We start from the raw sequence: 18,786 nt of genomic DNA on the forward strand, positions 1-18,786 counted from the left end.
TAGCTTTACTAGAGATACCAGTATCAGGATGCACTTGTTTTAATACTTTGTAAATGTAAATTGCATATGATTCCTTGCGCTTCCTCTTCTTTTTCTTATCACTCTTTGATATATTTTTTTGAGCTTTGCCAGCTTTTTTTGCTGCTTTTCCACTTGTTTTTGGTGGCATTGTTACAAACAATTAATATACACAGATAGTTACAGAACACCAGTCAGTATATGTATGAGCGTGTCGTGTATACAACTAGCGTATTATATACGCGAAGATGGATATAACAATAAAAATGAATACTACTCTCTGATTGGCTAAAAATAATACTATAAGGTGATTGGTTTATTTTTAAAGTTTTATATTTTATAAATATTATAAATTAAAATACCCAAATAACATTTTAAACATTTATGTTACAATCCCCGTAACGTACACATCTGTGTGATTATATTTACAAAAAAAAATATTAATTAAATAAATTTATTCGCTATGTCTGGACGAGGTAAAGGTGGTAAAGTAAAGGGAAAGGCAAAGTCAAGATCAAGCCGAGCAGGATTACAATTTCCTGTTGGAAGAATTCACAGATTATTACGAAAAGGAAATTATGCTGAACGAGTAGGTGCTGGTGCCCCAGTATATTTGGCTGCTGTTATGGAATATTTGGCTGCAGAAGTTCTCGAGTTAGCTGGTAATGCTGCCCGTGATAACAAAAAAACACGTATCATTCCACGTCATTTACAATTGGCAATTCGTAATGATGAAGAATTAAATAAATTATTATCTGGTGTAACAATTGCTCAAGGTGGTGTATTACCAAACATTCAAGCAGTGTTATTACCAAAGAAAACTGAAAAGAAAGCATAAATTAAAAACATTGCATTAATTTTTATAATAATAATACATCGATCATAGGCCTTTTAATAAAAGGCCACAAATTTATTTAAAATAAGAGTAAAAATTATTTTTATAAATAATATATTATAATATTTTTTTAAAGAATCAATTTAAATAATTATAAATTAATGATTCTTTTTTTTTTTTTCTTTTTTTATATGTTATTATGGAAATAATTCATCATATTATGATGACATTTAGGTAACATATTATAAGAATATTCATAAAATATTATCAAAATAATATTGTATTATGATGATATTTAGACAAAATATTATAAGAATATACACAAAATATTATCAAAATAATATCATTAGATAACAAAACTGTTCATGATACTCATACCTTTACTAGAGATAAAAGTATCAGGATGCACTTGTATTAATACATATTATCACAACATCACAAAATATTTTTTAAAAGGAAAAATTTTTTTAAAATTATTATAAAATTTGATTGAATTAAATTTCAATTTATTTTTTTAATAATTAAAGAAAAAAAAAAAACAAAGCATATAAACTTTCTATTGAAAATGTTATTTTAAACTAGATGGCCAAGTGAACTTCGTTACACAAACAATATATGACGTATTCGTTATTTAAATAATCAGTATCCTTTGATATTATATCAATACGTTACTCTCTTCTTTTGATACATATTAATAAAATTTCAATTTATAAGATTTTATGTCAATTATATAAATAATATTATAAATTTTCTAAATACATAAGTTAAGTAACAAAAAATTTGAATAACAAGATAAATTTATATATTATGTTTTAATACTCGATACTATAATATATCGCATCCGTTACCAATTATTCGGTATCCTTTGATTTATACACAGAATGAACTAAAAATATATATCAAATTTATTTTATTTATTTATATATTTAATATTATTATTATTATTTTATATTACAAAGTTTCTTAACGAAGCTTACAATGATTTCTCATATCGTACTTAACAAAATTATTTAGATCATATAAAATTTAAATTGTTAAAAAATTTGTATATTTATTATTATTATTATTTATTTTTATTAAAATTACATAACATAAAATTAATAATATTTTAATAATTATATAAATTAATTCTTATTTAAAATAATCTTATATTAATCTCAACAAATACTCTAATAATATATTTTGTCATAAATTTTTTTATATTTAAAATAAATATTATAATATATAAATACTTATATCAGTATAAAATTTCTTTATATAATTATGAAAAAATTAATTTAATAGTTAATTATTGATATTAATGCATAAATAAAAGTATTTTCTAATGAAATATATTTTGTCAATGTTCGATTAACACATTTCATAATAATACGTTTTCATTATTGACAAAAAAAGTTTTTCTAAAAATGAAATCTTATACTATAATATATATATTTATATATTAAATTTTTTAATTATTTATATACTAATAATTTATAATAAATCGATATTAAATAAAAAATAAAAATATATACTTTTTAAGTTTACCTTATAAAATATTATTGTTTTGTATGATTGAAATAATTAATATTAAACTATGTTTATTAATAATTGTTAATAAAAAAATTAAATATATTTTAATTTATAAAATAAATATTATTATTAAATTTATAATTTATTATTTTATATATTATAGAAATTGAAAAAATAAATCATGTTTACTACGACAGTAAATTAGAAATACTATTTAATTTTTATGTGTTTTCTACATGGTACTTTGACTTACATAGGGACTTATATTATTGTGAATAATGATATAATTGAAAACCTTTATTTTTTATTTGATAGAATTATTATATTTTATCATTTAAATATTTATAATAAATACATTATTTTTATAAAGTAAAAAAATATGGCCGAAGAAAATTCTACAGCTGTTGCAGCAACTGCGGTTACTGCTGCTTCTACAACACCAACAAAAAAAGCAACAGCTTCTGGTGCTAAACGTACAAAACAACATTCAAAACCAACACATCCACGTACATCAGAAATGGTTGTTAACGCAATTAAAAATTTAAAAGAACGTGGTGGTTCATCATTACAAGCAATTAAAAAATATTTAGCTGCAAATTATAAAGTGGATTCTGATAAAATTTCACCATTTATTAAAAAATATTTAAAAGCTGCTGTAACTGAGGGAGCCTTGGTACAAACTAAAGGTAAAGGTGCATCTGGTTCATTCAAATTGGCTGCTTCCGCTTCATCTAATTCTTCAGCTAAATCAAAAGTATCCAAAAAAGAAAGTGGAGCAAAAGGTTCAGCAAAGAGTGCTAAAAGTAAACGGGCACCAAAAGAAAAGAAAGCCACAACTACATCATTGGCAGCCAAAAAGCCTAAAGCAAAAAAAGCGACTCCATCATCATCAACTGCTGCTAAAAAAGTTACTGCAAAATCATCAGCGGCATCAAAAAAAGCACCAGTTAAAGCAAAACCAGCAAAAAGTACAAAATCCGCTGCCAAAAGTAGCCCTGCTCGTAAACCGAAAGCACCAAAAGCTAAGAAAGCTTCTGTTGCCAAATCATCTCCTACAAAAATTAAAAAAGCAGCACCAAAAAAGAAATGATCTGTTACTTTAATAATATATTGAAATATTTCATTATTTTTGCTAAAAAATGAAAATAACATAGGCCTTAATACAGGCCACAAATTAATATTTGATAAGAGTAAATTATTTTTTGTATAAATATTTTATAAAATAATAGTTAAGAAACATTTGCCACAGTCAGTACCACGGATGGGTGGCCACTTGAGAATACTGTGTGCGGTTGCATTTTTATTTAAAATATATGGTATAATAAATAAGTATATATTTAAATTGATTACTTCATTGAAAATTTTAATAATATACTTTAATATTAATGATATTTATGAAAAATATATATTTGTAAAAATTTTCATTTATTACTGGCAACAGCCATACCACGTTGAAAACACCGGTTCTCGTCCGATCACCGAAGTTAAGCAACATTGGGCACAGTCAGTACTTGGATGGGTGACCGCTTGGGAACACTGTGTGCGGTTGCCTTTTTATATTAAAAATATAAATTATTTTTCTTCTTTTCTTTTTTTTTACACACCATATATAAATATATGTTATTTAGAAATGTAAACCTTTTATATTATTCGTCAACAAATAAATATTATTTTTTGTATAAAATTTTATTGCATTTATAACTCATATCATGGTTACTTTAAAGCGAGAAGTTTTTTTAATATTTCAAATGAATATAAAATAATATAAATTTTATGAAATTTATTTATTTTTAGAAATAGCAATCGCTTATAATTATAACAAAATTTTAATAATGTTTAATTTTATTTCAATAATTTATATATATATATATATATATATATTTTTTAATAAAAATAATATACTCTTATTTAATAATATATGTTGGTCCTATATATAGGACCGAAAATATTTCTTATTTGTTTTTTTTTTTTTTAAATTGTCATTTAAAACGCTTATGCACGTTCTCCACGAATACGTCTTGCCAATTGTATATCCTTAGGCATAATTGTAACACGCTTTGCATGAATTGCGCATAAATTGGTATCTTCAAATAAACCTACTAAATAGGCTTCACTAGCTTCTTGTAATGCCATAACAGCTGAACTTTGGAAACGTAAATCGGTTTTAAAATCTTGTGCAATTTCACGTACTAAACGTTGGAATGGTAATTTACGAATTAACAATTCAGTACTTTTTTGATAACGACGAATTTCTCGTAAAGCTACTGTACCAGGACGATATCTGTGTGGTTTTTTTACTCCACCAGTTGCTGGTGCACTTTTACGTGCAGCTTTCGTTGCTAATTGTTTTCTTGGTGCTTTACCACCAGTTGATTTACGTGCAGTTTGCTTGGTTCTAGCCATTTTCAAATAATAATGTTTTTACAAAAAAACACACAATTTTAAAAATTATATTCGACAATTTGATACTACAAAGTCAAATGTTTAAATGCGAAATAAATGTGTTGTATTTATATTTATATGAAATTTCAAAATTTTTGTTGTCATATCCTATTGGATAGCTATCAGAGTATGGACTAATCAAATTGTATAGGCGTGGCTTAAAAAATCTTTAATGCTTTATATAAAAAGGCACAATTGTACCGGCGCTCACATACATTACAATACTTGTGAGGTTAACACACGTGTTATCCGTTCGTTAAAATATTGTAAATAATTTTTTATTAAAATGACTGGCAGAGGAAAAGGTGGAAAGGGTCTTGGAAAAGGGGGTGCAAAACGTCATAGAAAAGTTTTGCGTGATAATATCCAAGGTATTACAAAACCTGCAATTCGTCGTTTAGCACGACGAGGTGGAGTAAAACGTATCTCTGGTTTAATTTATGAAGAAACACGTGGTGTACTTAAAGTATTCCTTGAAAATGTTATTCGGGATGCTGTTACATATACTGAACACGCAAAACGTAAAACAGTTACAGCTATGGATGTTGTATATGCATTAAAACGACAAGGTCGTACTTTGTATGGTTTTGGAGGTTAAGAAAATATAATAATTTACTTAAAATATTTAGTAAATTTATTAAAGAATATTTAATACATCCGATAAATTTAAACAGGCTTTCCTTTTTGGGAAGCCACTAATTTTATTTATATAAGAGTAAATAAATTTGTTAATAAATATAACATATTATATAATTTGTTTACAACAAATTATTTTGTTTATAACATACATTACCAAATATTTTTATTTATTTTTTTTTTTTTTATTGTAATATATCTGCAATAATAAATTATAATTTGTATATTATCTATTTTATTTTACAATAACTTATTGAATTTTTGAAAAAATTTTATTATAAATTAATATACTATTATATTTTTTATATATACAAGTTAAGAGTAACAAGTATCGATAGGAGATTATCGAATTTATAACTAATAAAACATTTCGCCTTAATCAAAGAAAATAAAGATTTTGCTATACCATTTTTTATACTTTCAATAAATAATTTATTATTAAATTTTTATTATTTCATTTATTTTTTAAAATTATTAAAAATATTTTTCTAATAATTATAAGCGTACATAAACAAGTAGTAAATGTAAAATGAAAATAATAAAGGTAATGTAATGCATTTGCATTACACTGATTTACGATATATATTCCGCGATATCCTTTATTATATTTAAAATTAATAATATTGATATACTAATAATAGATATATTCAAGCTATTAATATATAAAATTTTATATTAAATATGATATTAATAATTGTTTATTTTATTTTTTTGTATATATAAAAATAATTTACTCTTATTTAAAAAATTTGATGGCTCTCTTAAAAAGAGAGCCGTTTTTATATGTTGATGTATTTTTATGTTATCAATTAAATAATATTTTCGATTTATTTATTTTGAACTTGTATATTTTGTAACAGCTTTAGTACCTTCACTAACAGCGTGCTTTGCCAATTCACCAGGTAATAATAATCGAACTGCGGTTTGAATTTCCCGACTTGTGATTGTTGAACGTTTATTATAATGTGCTAAACGTGATGCTTCAGCAGCAATACGTTCAAAAATATCATTAACAAAACTGTTCATGATACTCATAGCTTTACTAGAGATACCAGTATCAGGATGCACTTGTTTTAATACTTTGTAAATGTAAATTGCATATGATTCCTTGCGCTTCCTCTTCTTTTTCTTATCACTCTTTGATATATTTTTTTGAGCTTTGCCAGCTTTTTTTGCTGCTTTTCCACTTGTTTTTGGTGGCATTGTTACAAACAATTAATATACACAGATAGTTACAGAACACCAGTCAGTATATGTATGAGCGTGTCGTGTATACAACTAGCGTATTATATACGCGAAGATGGATATAACAATAAAAATGAATACTACTCTCTGATTGGCTAAAAATAATACTATAAGGTGATTGGTTTATTTTTAAAGTTTTATATTTTATAAATATTATAAATTAAAATACCCAAATAACATTTTAAACATTTATGTTACAATCCCCGTAACGTACACATCTGTGTGATTATATTTACAAAAAAAAATATTAATTAAATAAATTTATTCGCTATGTCTGGACGAGGTAAAGGTGGGAAAGTAAAGGGGAAGGCAAAGTCAAGATCAAGCCGAGCAGGATTACAATTTCCTGTTGGAAGAATTCACAGATTATTACGAAAAGGAAATTATGCTGAACGAGTAGGTGCTGGTGCCCCAGTATATTTGGCTGCTGTTATGGAATATTTGGCTGCAGAAGTTCTCGAGTTAGCTGGTAATGCTGCCCGTGATAACAAAAAAACACGTATCATTCCACGTCATTTACAATTGGCAATTCGTAATGATGAAGAATTAAATAAATTATTATCTGGTGTAACAATTGCTCAAGGTGGTGTATTACCAAACATTCAAGCAGTGTTATTACCAAAGAAAACTGAAAAGAAAGCATAAATTAAAAACATTGCATTAATTTTTATAATAATAATACATCGATCATAGGCCTTTTAATAAAAGGCCACAAATTTATTTAAAATAAGAGTAAAAATTATTTTTATAAATAATATATTATAATATTTTTTTAAAGAATCAATTTAAATAATTATAAATTAATGATTCTTTTTTTTTTTTTCTTTTTTTATATGTTATTATGGAAATAATTCATCATATTATGATGACATTTAGGTAACATATTATAAGAATATTCATAAAATATTATCAAAATAATATTGTATTATGATGATATTTAGACAAAATATTATAAGAATATACACAAAATATTATCAAAATAATATCATTAGATAACAAAACTGTTCATGATACTCATACCTTTACTAGAGATAAAAGTATCAGGATGCACTTGTATTAATACATATTATCACAACATCACAAAATATTTTTTAAAAGGAAAAATTTTTTTAAAATTATTATAAAATTTGATTGAATTAAATTTCAATTTATTTTTTTAATAATTAAAGAAAAAAAAAAAACAAAGCATATAAACTTTCTATTGAAAATGTTATTTTAAACTAGATGGCCAAGTGAACTTCGTTACACAAACAATATATGACGTATTCGTTATTTAAATAATCAGTATCCTTTGATATTATATCAATACGTTACTCTCTTCTTTTGATACATATTAATAAAATTTCAATTTATAAGATTTTATGTCAATTATATAAATAATATTATAAATTTTCTAAATACATAAGTTAAGTAACAAAAAATTTGAATAACAAGATAAATTTATATATTATGTTTTAATACTCGATACTATAATATATCGCATCCGTTACCAATTATTCGGTATCCTTTGATTTATACACAGAATGAACTAAAAATATATATCAAATTTATTTTATTTATTTATATATTTAATATTATTATTATTATTTTATATTACAAAGTTTCTTAACGAAGCTTACAATGATTTCTCATATCGTACTTAACAAAATTATTTAGATCATATAAAATTTAAATTGTTAAAAAATTTGTATATTTATTATTATTATTATTTATTTTTATTAAAATTACATAACATAAAATTAATAATATTTTAATAATTATATAAATTAATTCTTATTTAAAATAATCTTATATTAATCTCAACAAATACTCTAATAATATATTTTGTCATAAATTTTTTTATATTTAAAATAAATATTATAATATATAAATACTTATATCAGTATAAAATTTCTTTATATAATTATGAAAAAATTAATTTAATAGTTAATTATTGATATTAATGCATAAATAAAAGTATTTTCTAATGAAATATATTTTGTCAATGTTCGATTAACACATTTCATAATAATACGTTTTCATTATTGACAAAAAAAGTTTTTCTAAAAATGAAATCTTATACTATAATATATATATTTATATATTAAATTTTTTAATTATTTATATACTAATAATTTATAATAAATCGATATTAAATAAAAAATAAAAATATATACTTTTTAAGTTTACCTTAAAAATATTATTGTTTTGTATGATTGAAATAATTAATATTAAACTATGTTTATTAATAATTGTTAATAAAAAAATTAAATATATTTTAATTTATAAAATAAATATTATTATTAAATTTATAATTTATTATTTTATATATTATAGAAATTGAAAAAATAAATCATGTTTACTACGACAGTAAATTAGAAATACTATTTAATTTTTATGTGTTTTCTACATGGTACTTTGACTTACATAGGGACTTATATTATTGTGAATAATGATATAATTGAAAACCTTTATTTTTTATTTGATAGAATTATTATATTTTATCATTTAAATATTTATAATAAATACATTATTTTTATAAAGTAAAAAAATATGGCCGAAGAAAATTCTACAGCTGTTGCAGCAACTGCGGTTACTGCTGCTTCTACAACACCAACAAAAAAAGCAACAGCTTCTGGTGCTAAACGTACAAAACAACATTCAAAACCAACACATCCACGTACATCAGAAATGGTTGTTAACGCAATTAAAAATTTAAAAGAACGTGGTGGTTCATCATTACAAGCAATTAAAAAATATTTAGCTGCAAATTATAAAGTGGATTCTGATAAAATTTCACCATTTATTAAAAAATATTTAAAAGCTGCTGTAACTGAGGGAGCCTTGGTACAAACTAAAGGTAAAGGTGCATCTGGTTCATTCAAATTGGCTGCTTCCGCTTCATCTAATTCTTCAGCTAAATCAAAAGTATCCAAAAAAGAAAGTGGAGCAAAAGGTTCAGCAAAGAGTGCTAAAAGTAAACGGGCACCAAAAGAAAAGAAAGCCACAACTACATCATTGGCAGCCAAAAAGCCTAAAGCAAAAAAAGCGACTCCATCATCATCAACTGCTGCTAAAAAAGTTACTGCAAAATCATCAGCGGCATCAAAAAAAGCACCAGTTAAAGCAAAACCAGCAAAAAGTACAAAATCCGCTGCCAAAAGTAGCCCTGCTCGTAAACCGAAAGCACCAAAAGCTAAGAAAGCTTCTGTTGCCAAATCATCTCCTACAAAAATTAAAAAAGCAGCACCAAAAAAGAAATGATCTGTTACTTTAATAATATATTGAAATATTTCATTATTTTTGCTAAAAAATGAAAATAACATAGGCCTTAATACAGGCCACAAATTAATATTTGATAAGAGTAAATTATTTTTTGTATAAATATTTTATAAAATAATAGTTAAGAAACATTTGCCACAGTCAGTACCACGGATGGGTGGCCACTTGAGAATACTGTGTGCGGTTGCATTTTTATTTAAAATATATGGTATAATAAATAAGTATATATTTAAATTGATTACTTCATTGAAAATTTTAATAATATACTTTAATATTAATGATATTTATGAAAAATATATATTTGTAAAAATTTTCATTTATTACTGGCAACAGCCATACCACGTTGAAAACACCGGTTCTCGTCCGATCACCGAAGTTAAGCAACATTGGGCACAGTCAGTACTTGGATGGGTGACCGCTTGGGAACACTGTGTGCGGTTGCCTTTTTATATTAAAAATATAAATTATTTTTCTTCTTTTCTTTTTTTTTACACACCATATATAAATATATGTTATTTAGAAATGTAAACCTTTTATATTATTCGTCAACAAATAAATATTATTTTTTGTATAAAATTTTATTGCATTTATAACTCATATCATGGTTACTTTAAAGCGAGAAGTTTTTTTAATATTTCAAATGAATATAAAATAATATAAATTTTATGAAATTTATTTATTTTTAGAAATAGCAATCGCTTATAATTATAACAAAATTTTAATAATGTTTAATTTTATTTCAATAATTTATATATATATACATATATATATATATTTTTTAATAAAAATAATATACTCTTATTTAATAATATATGTTGGTCCTATATATAGGACCGAAAATATTTCTTATTTGTTTTTTTTTTTTTTAAATTGTCATTTAAAACGCTTATGCACGTTCTCCACGAATACGTCTTGCCAATTGTATATCCTTAGGCATAATTGTAACACGCTTTGCATGAATTGCGCATAAATTGGTATCTTCAAATAAACCTACTAAATAGGCTTCACTAGCTTCTTGTAATGCCATAACAGCTGAACTTTGGAAACGTAAATCGGTTTTAAAATCTTGTGCAATTTCACGTACTAAACGTTGGAATGGTAATTTACGAATTAACAATTCAGTACTTTTTTGATAACGACGAATTTCTCGTAAAGCTACTGTACCAGGACGATATCTGTGTGGTTTTTTTACTCCACCAGTTGCTGGTGCACTTTTACGTGCAGCTTTCGTTGCTAATTGTTTTCTTGGTGCTTTACCACCAGTTGATTTACGTGCAGTTTGCTTGGTTCTAGCCATTTTCAAATAATAATGTTTTTACAAAAAAACACACAATTTTAAAAATTATATTCGACAATTTGATACTACAAAGTCAAATGTTTAAATGCGAAATAAATGTGTTGTATTTATATTTATATGAAATTTCAAAATTTTTGTTGTCATATCCTATTGGATAGCTATCAGAGTATGGACTAATCAAATTGTATAGGCGTGGCTTAAAAAATCTTTAATGCTTTATATAAAAAGGCACAATTGTACCGGCGCTCACATACATTACAATACTTGTGAGGTTAACACACGTGTTATCCGTTCGTTAAAATATTGTAAATAATTTTTTATTAAAATGACTGGCAGAGGAAAAGGTGGAAAGGGTCTTGGAAAAGGGGGTGCAAAACGTCATAGAAAAGTTTTGCGTGATAATATCCAAGGTATTACAAAACCTGCAATTCGTCGTTTAGCACGACGAGGTGGAGTAAAACGTATCTCTGGTTTAATTTATGAAGAAACACGTGGTGTACTTAAAGTATTCCTTGAAAATGTTATTCGGGATGCTGTTACATATACTGAACACGCAAAACGTAAAACAGTTACAGCTATGGATGTTGTATATGCATTAAAACGACAAGGTCGTACTTTGTATGGTTTTGGAGGTTAAGAAAATATAATAATTTACTTAAAATATTTAGTAAATTTATTAAAGAATATTTAATACATCCGATAAATTTAAACAGGCTTTCCTTTTTGGGAAGCCACTAATTTTATTTATATAAGAGTAAATAAATTTGTTAATAAATATAACATATTATATAATTTGTTTACAACAAATTATTTTGTTTATAACATACATTACCAAATATTTTTATTTATTTTTTTTTTTTTTATTGTAATATATCTGCAATAATAAATTATAATTTGTATATTATCTATTTTATTTTACAATAACTTATTGAATTTTTGAAAAAATTTTATTATAAATTAATATACTATTATATTTTTTATATATACAAGTTAAGAGTAACAAGTATCGATAGGAGATTATCGAATTTATAACTAATAAAACATTTCGCCTTAATCAAAGAAAATAAAGATTTTGCTATACCATTTTTTATACTTTCAATAAATAATTTATTATTAAATTTTTATTATTTCATTTATTTTTTAAAATTATTAAAAATATTTTTCTAATAATTATAAGCGTACATAAACAAGTAGTAAATGTAAAATGAAAATAATAAAGGTAATGTAATGCATTTGCATTACACTGATTTACGATATATATTCCGCGATATCCTTTATTATATTTAAAATTAATAATATTGATATACTAATAATAGATATATTCAAGCTATTAATATATAAAATTTTATATTAAATATGATATTAATAATTGTTTATTTTATTTTTTTGTATATATAAAAATAATTTACTCTTATTTAAAAAATTTGATGGCTCTCTTAAAAAGAGAGCCGTTTTTATATGTTGATGTATTTTTATGTTATCAATTAAATAATATTTTCGATTTATTTATTTTGAACTTGTATATTTTGTAACAGCTTTAGTACCTTCACTAACAGCGTGCTTTGCCAATTCACCAGGTAATAATAATCGAACTGCGGTTTGAATTTCCCGACTTGTGATTGTTGAACGTTTATTATAATGTGCTAAACGTGATGCTTCAGCAGCAATACGTTCAAAAATATCATTAACAAAACTGTTCATGATACTCATAGCTTTACTAGAGATACCAGTATCAGGATGCACTTGTTTTAATACTTTGTAAATGTAAATTGCATATGATTCCTTGCGCTTCCTCTTCTTTTTCTTATCACTCTTTGATATATTTTTTTGAGCTTTGCCAGCTTTTTTTGCTGCTTTTCCACTTGTTTTTGGTGGCATTGTTACAAACAATTAATATACACAGATAGTTACAGAACACCAGTCAGTATATGTATGAGCGTGTCGTGTATACAACTAGCGTATTATATACGCGAAGATGGATATAACAATAAAAATGAATACTACTCTCTGATTGGCTAAAAATAATACTATAAGGTGATTGGTTTATTTTTAAAGTTTTATATTTTATAAATATTATAAATTAAAATACCCAAATAACATTTTAAACATTTATGTTACAATCCCCGTAACGTACACATCTGTGTGATTATATTTACAAAAAAAAATATTAATTAAATAAATTTATTCGCTATGTCTGGACGAGGTAAAGGTGGTAAAGTAAAGGGAAAGGCAAAGTCAAGATCAAGCCGAGCAGGATTACAATTTCCTGTTGGAAGAATTCACAGATTATTACGAAAAGGAAATTATGCTGAACGAGTAGGTGCTGGTGCCCCAGTATATTTGGCTGCTGTTATGGAATATTTGGCTGCAGAAGTTCTCGAGTTAGCTGGTAATGCTGCCCGTGATAACAAAAAAACACGTATCATTCCACGTCATTTACAATTGGCAATTCGTAATGATGAAGAATTAAATAAATTATTATCTGGTGTAACAATTGCTCAAGGTGGTGTATTACCAAACATTCAAGCAGTGTTATTACCAAAGAAAACTGAAAAGAAAGCATAAATTAAAAACATTGCATTAATTTTTATAATAATAATACATCGATCATAGGCCTTTTAATAAAAGGCCACAAATTTATTTAAAATAAGAGTAAAAATTATTTTTATAAATAATATATTATAATATTTTTTTAAAGAATCAATTTAAATAATTATAAATTAATGATTCTTTTTTTTTTTTTCTTTTTTTATATGTTATTATGGAAATAATTCATCATATTATGATGACATTTAGGTAACATATTATAAGAATATTCATAAAATATTATCAAAATAATATTGTATTATGATGATATTTAGACAAAATATTATAAGAATATACACAAAATATTATCAAAATAATATCATTAGATAACAAAACTGTTCATGATACTCATACCTTTACTAGAGATAAAAGTATCAGGATGCACTTGTATTAATACATATTATCACAACATCACAAAATATTTTTTAAAAGGAAAAATTTTTTTAAAATTATTATAAAATTTGATTGAATTAAATTTCAATTTATTTTTTTAATAATTAAAGAAAAAAAAAAAACAAAGCATATAAACTTTCTATTGAAAATGTTATTTTAAACTAGATGGCCAAGTGAACTTCGTTACACAAACAATATATGACGTATTCGTTATTTAAATAATCAGTATCCTTTGATATTATATCAATACGTTACTCTCTTCTTTTGATACATATTAATAAAATTTCAATTTATAAGATTTTATGTCAATTATATAAATAATATTATAAATTTTCTAAATACATAAGTTAAGTAACAAAAAATTTGAATAACAAGATAAATTTATATATTATGTTTTAATACTCGATACTATAATATATCGCATCCGTTACCAATTATTCGGTATCCTTTGATTTATACACAGAATGAACTAAAAATATATATCAAATTTATTTTATTTATTTATATATTTAATATTATTATTATTATTTTATATTACAAAGTTTCTTAACGAAGCTTACAATGATTTCTCATATCGTACTTAACAAAATTATTTAGATCATATAAAATTTAAATTGTTAAAAAATTTGTATATTTATTATTATTATTATTTATTTTTATTAAAATTACATAACATAAAATTAATAATATTTTAATAATTATATAAATTAATTCTTATTTAAAATAATCTTATATTAATCTCAACAAATACTCTAATAATATATTTTGTCATAAATTTTTTTATATTTAAAATAAATATTATAATATATAAATACTTATATCAGTATAAAATTTCTTTATATAATTATGAAAAAATTAATTTAATAGTTAATTATTGATATTAATGCATAAATAAAAGTATTTTCTAATGAAATATATTTTGTCAATGTTCGATTAACACATTTCATAATAATACGTTTTCATTATTGACAAAAAAAGTTTTTCTAAAAATGAAATCTTATACTATAATATATATATTTATATATTAAATTTTTTAATTATTTATATACTAATAATTTATAATAAATCGATATTAAATAAAAAATAAAAATATATACTTTTTAAGTTTACCTTAAAAATATTATTGTTTTGTATGATTGAAATAATTAATATTAAACTATGTTTATTAATAATTGTTAATAAAAAAATTAAATATATTTTAATTTATAAAATAAATATTATTATTAAATTTATAATTTATTATTTTATATATTATAGAAATTGAAAAAATAAATCATGTTTACTACGACAGTAAATTAGAAATACTATTTAATTTTTATGTGTTTTCTACATGGTACTTTGACTTACATAGGGACTTATATTATTGTGAATAATGATATAATTGAAAACCTTTATTTTTTATTTGATAGAATTATTATATTTTATCATTTAAATATTTATAATAAATACATTATTTTTATAAAGTAAAAAAATATGGCCGAAGAAAATTCTACAGCTGTTGCAGCAACTGCGGTTACTGCTGCTTCTACAACACCAACAAAAAAAGCAACAGCTTCTGGTGCTAAACGTACAAAACAACATTCAAAACCAACACATCCACGTACATCAGAAATGGTTGTTAACGCAATTAAAAATTTAAAAGAACGTGGTGGTTCATCATTACAAGCAATTAAAAAATATTTAGCTGCAAATTATAAAGTGGATTCTGATAAAATTTCACCATTTATTAAAAAATATTTAAAAGCTGCTGTAACTGAGGGAGCCTTGGTACAAACTAAAGGTAAAGGTGCATCTGGTTCATTCAAATTGGCTGCTTCCGCTTCATCTAATTCTTCAGCTAAATAAAAAGTATCCAAAAAAGAAAGTGGAGCAAAAGGTTCAGCAAAGAGTGCTAAAAGTAAACGGGCACCAAAAGAAAAGAAAGCCACAACTACATCATTGGCAGCCAAAAAGCCTAAAGCAAAAAAAGCGACTCCATCATCATCAACTGCTGCTAAAAAAGTTACTGCAAAATCATCAGCGGCATCAAAAAAAGCACCAGTTAAAGCAAAACCAGCAAAAAGTACAAAATCCGCTGCCAAAAGTAGCCCTGCTCGTAAACCGAAAGCACCAAAAGCTAAGAAAGCTTCTGTTGCCAAATCATCTCCTACAAAAATTAAAAAAGCAGCACCAAAAAAGAAATGATCTGTTACTTTAATAATATATTGAAATATTTCATTATTTTTGCTAAAAAATGAAAATAACATAGGCCTTAATACAGGCCACAAATTAATATTTGATAAGAGTAAATTATTTTTTGTATAAATATTTTATAAAATAATAGTTAAGAAACATTTGCCACAGTCAGTACCACGGATGGGTGGCCACTTGAGAATACTGTGTGCGGTTGCATTTTTATTTAAAATATATGGTATAATAAATAAGTATATATTTAAATTGATTACTTCATTGAAAATTTTAATAATATACTTTAATATTAATGATATTTATGAAAAATATATATTTGTAAAAATTTTCATTTATTACTAGGCAACAGCCATACCACGTTGAAAACACCGGTTCTCGTCCGATCACCGAAGTTAAGCAACATTGGGCACAGTCAGTACTTGGATGGGTGACCGCTTGGGAACACTGTGTGCGGTTGCCTTTTTATATTAAAAATATAAATTATTTTTCTTCTTTTCTTTTTTTTTACACACCATATATAAATATATGTTATTTAGAAATGTAAACCTTTTATATTATTCGTCAACAAATAAATATTATTTTTTGTATAAAATTTTATTGCATTTATAACTCATATCATGGTTACTTTAAAGCGAGAAGTTTTTTTAATATTTCAAATGAATATAAAATAATATAAATTTTATGAAATTTATTTATTTTTAGAAATAGCAATCGCTTATAATTATAACAAAATTTTAATAATGTTTAATTTTATTTCAATAATTTATATATATATATATATATATATATATTTTTTAATAAAAATAATATACTCTTATTTAATAATATATGTTGGTCCTATATATAGGACCGAAAATATTTCTTATTTGTTTTTTTTTTTTTTAAATTGTCATTTAAAACGCTTATGCACGTTCTCCACGAATACGTCTTGCCAATTGTATATCCTTAGGCATAATTGTAACACGCTTTGCATGAATTGCGCATAAATTGGTATCTTCAAATAAACCTACTAAATAGGCTTCACTAGCTTCTTGTAATGCCATAACAGCTGAACTTTGGAAACGTAAATCGGTTTTAAAATCTTGTGCAATTTCACGTACTAAACGTTGGAATGGTAATTTACGAATTAACAATTCAGTACTTTTTTGATAACGACGAATTTCTCGTAAAGCTACTGTACCAGGACGATATCTGTGTGGTTTTTTTACTCCACCAGTTGCTGGTGCACTTTTACGTGCAGCTTTCGTTGCTAATTGTTTTCTTGGTGCTTTACCACCAGTTGATTTACGTGCAGTTTGCTTGGTTCTAGCCATTTTCAAATAATAATGTTTTTACAAAAAAACACACAATTTTAAAAATTATATTCGACAATTTGATACTACAAAGTCAAATGTTTAAATGCGAAATAAATGTGTTGTATTTATATTTATATGAAATTTCAAAATTTTTGTTGTCATATCCTATTGGATAGCTATCAGAGTATGGACTAATCAAATTGTATAGGCGTGGCTTAAAAAATCTTTAATGCTTTATATAAAAAGGCACAATTGTACCGGCGCTCACATACATTACAATACTTGTGAGGTTAACACACGTGTTATCCGTTCGTTAAAATATTGTAAATAATTTTTTATTAAAATGACTGGCAGAGGAAAAGGTGGAAAGGGTCTTGGAAAAGGGGGTGCAAAACGTCATAGAAAAGTTTTGCGTGATAATATCCAAGGTATTACAAAACCTGCAATTCGTCGTTTAGCACGACGAGGTGGAGTAAAACGTATCTCTGGTTTAATTTATGAAGAAACACGTGGTGTACTTAAAGTATTCCTTGAAAATGTTATTCGGGATGCTGTTACATATACTGAACACGCAAAACGTAAAACAGTTACAGCTATGGATGTTGTATATGCATTAAAACGACAAGGTCGTACTTTGTATGGTTTTGGAGGTTAAGAAAATATAATAATTTACTTAAAATATTTAGTAAATTTATTAAAGAATATTTAATACATCCGATAAATTTAAACAGGCTTTCCTTTTTGGGAAGCCACTAATTTTATTTATATAAGAGTAAATAAATTTGTTAATAAATATAACATATTATATAATTTGTTTACAACAAATTATTTTGTTTATAACATACATTACCAAATATTTTTATTTATTTTTTTTTTTTTTATTGTAATATATCTGCAATAATAAATTATAATTTGTATATTATCTATTTTATTTTACAATAACTTATTGAATTTTTGAAAAAATTTTATTATAAATTAATATACTATTATATTTTTTATATATACAAGTTAAGAGTAACAAGTATCGATAGGAGATTATCGAATTTATAACTAATAAAACATTTCGCCTTAATCAAAGA

General features: G+C 24.2%; 3 non-coding genes across 3 annotated transcripts; all 3 read left to right on the plus strand.

The window, feature by feature from the left end:
• Nucleotides 1-3,798: 3,798 nt before the first annotated feature.
• On the plus strand, nucleotides 3,799-3,917 carry LOC123304307. Its single transcript, XR_006536339.1, has one exon. It is a non-coding gene; the product is annotated as a 5S ribosomal RNA (ribosomal RNA).
• Nucleotides 3,918-10,274: 6,357 nt separating this feature from the next.
• LOC123304319 lies at nucleotides 10,275-10,393 on the plus strand. Its single transcript, XR_006536350.1, has one exon. It is a non-coding gene; the product is annotated as a 5S ribosomal RNA (ribosomal RNA).
• A 6,360-nt stretch (nucleotides 10,394-16,753) lies between these two features.
• LOC123304327 lies at nucleotides 16,754-16,872 on the plus strand. Its single transcript, XR_006536357.1, has one exon. It is a non-coding gene; the product is annotated as a 5S ribosomal RNA (ribosomal RNA).
• The last annotated feature ends 1,914 nt before the right edge of the window (nucleotides 16,873-18,786 follow it).

This window comes from Chrysoperla carnea (assembly GCF_905475395.1).
Source record: "Chrysoperla carnea chromosome X unlocalized genomic scaffold, inChrCarn1.1 SUPER_X_unloc_4, whole genome shotgun sequence".
In the NCBI taxonomy this organism is placed as follows: domain Eukaryota; kingdom Metazoa; phylum Arthropoda; class Insecta; order Neuroptera; family Chrysopidae; genus Chrysoperla; species Chrysoperla carnea.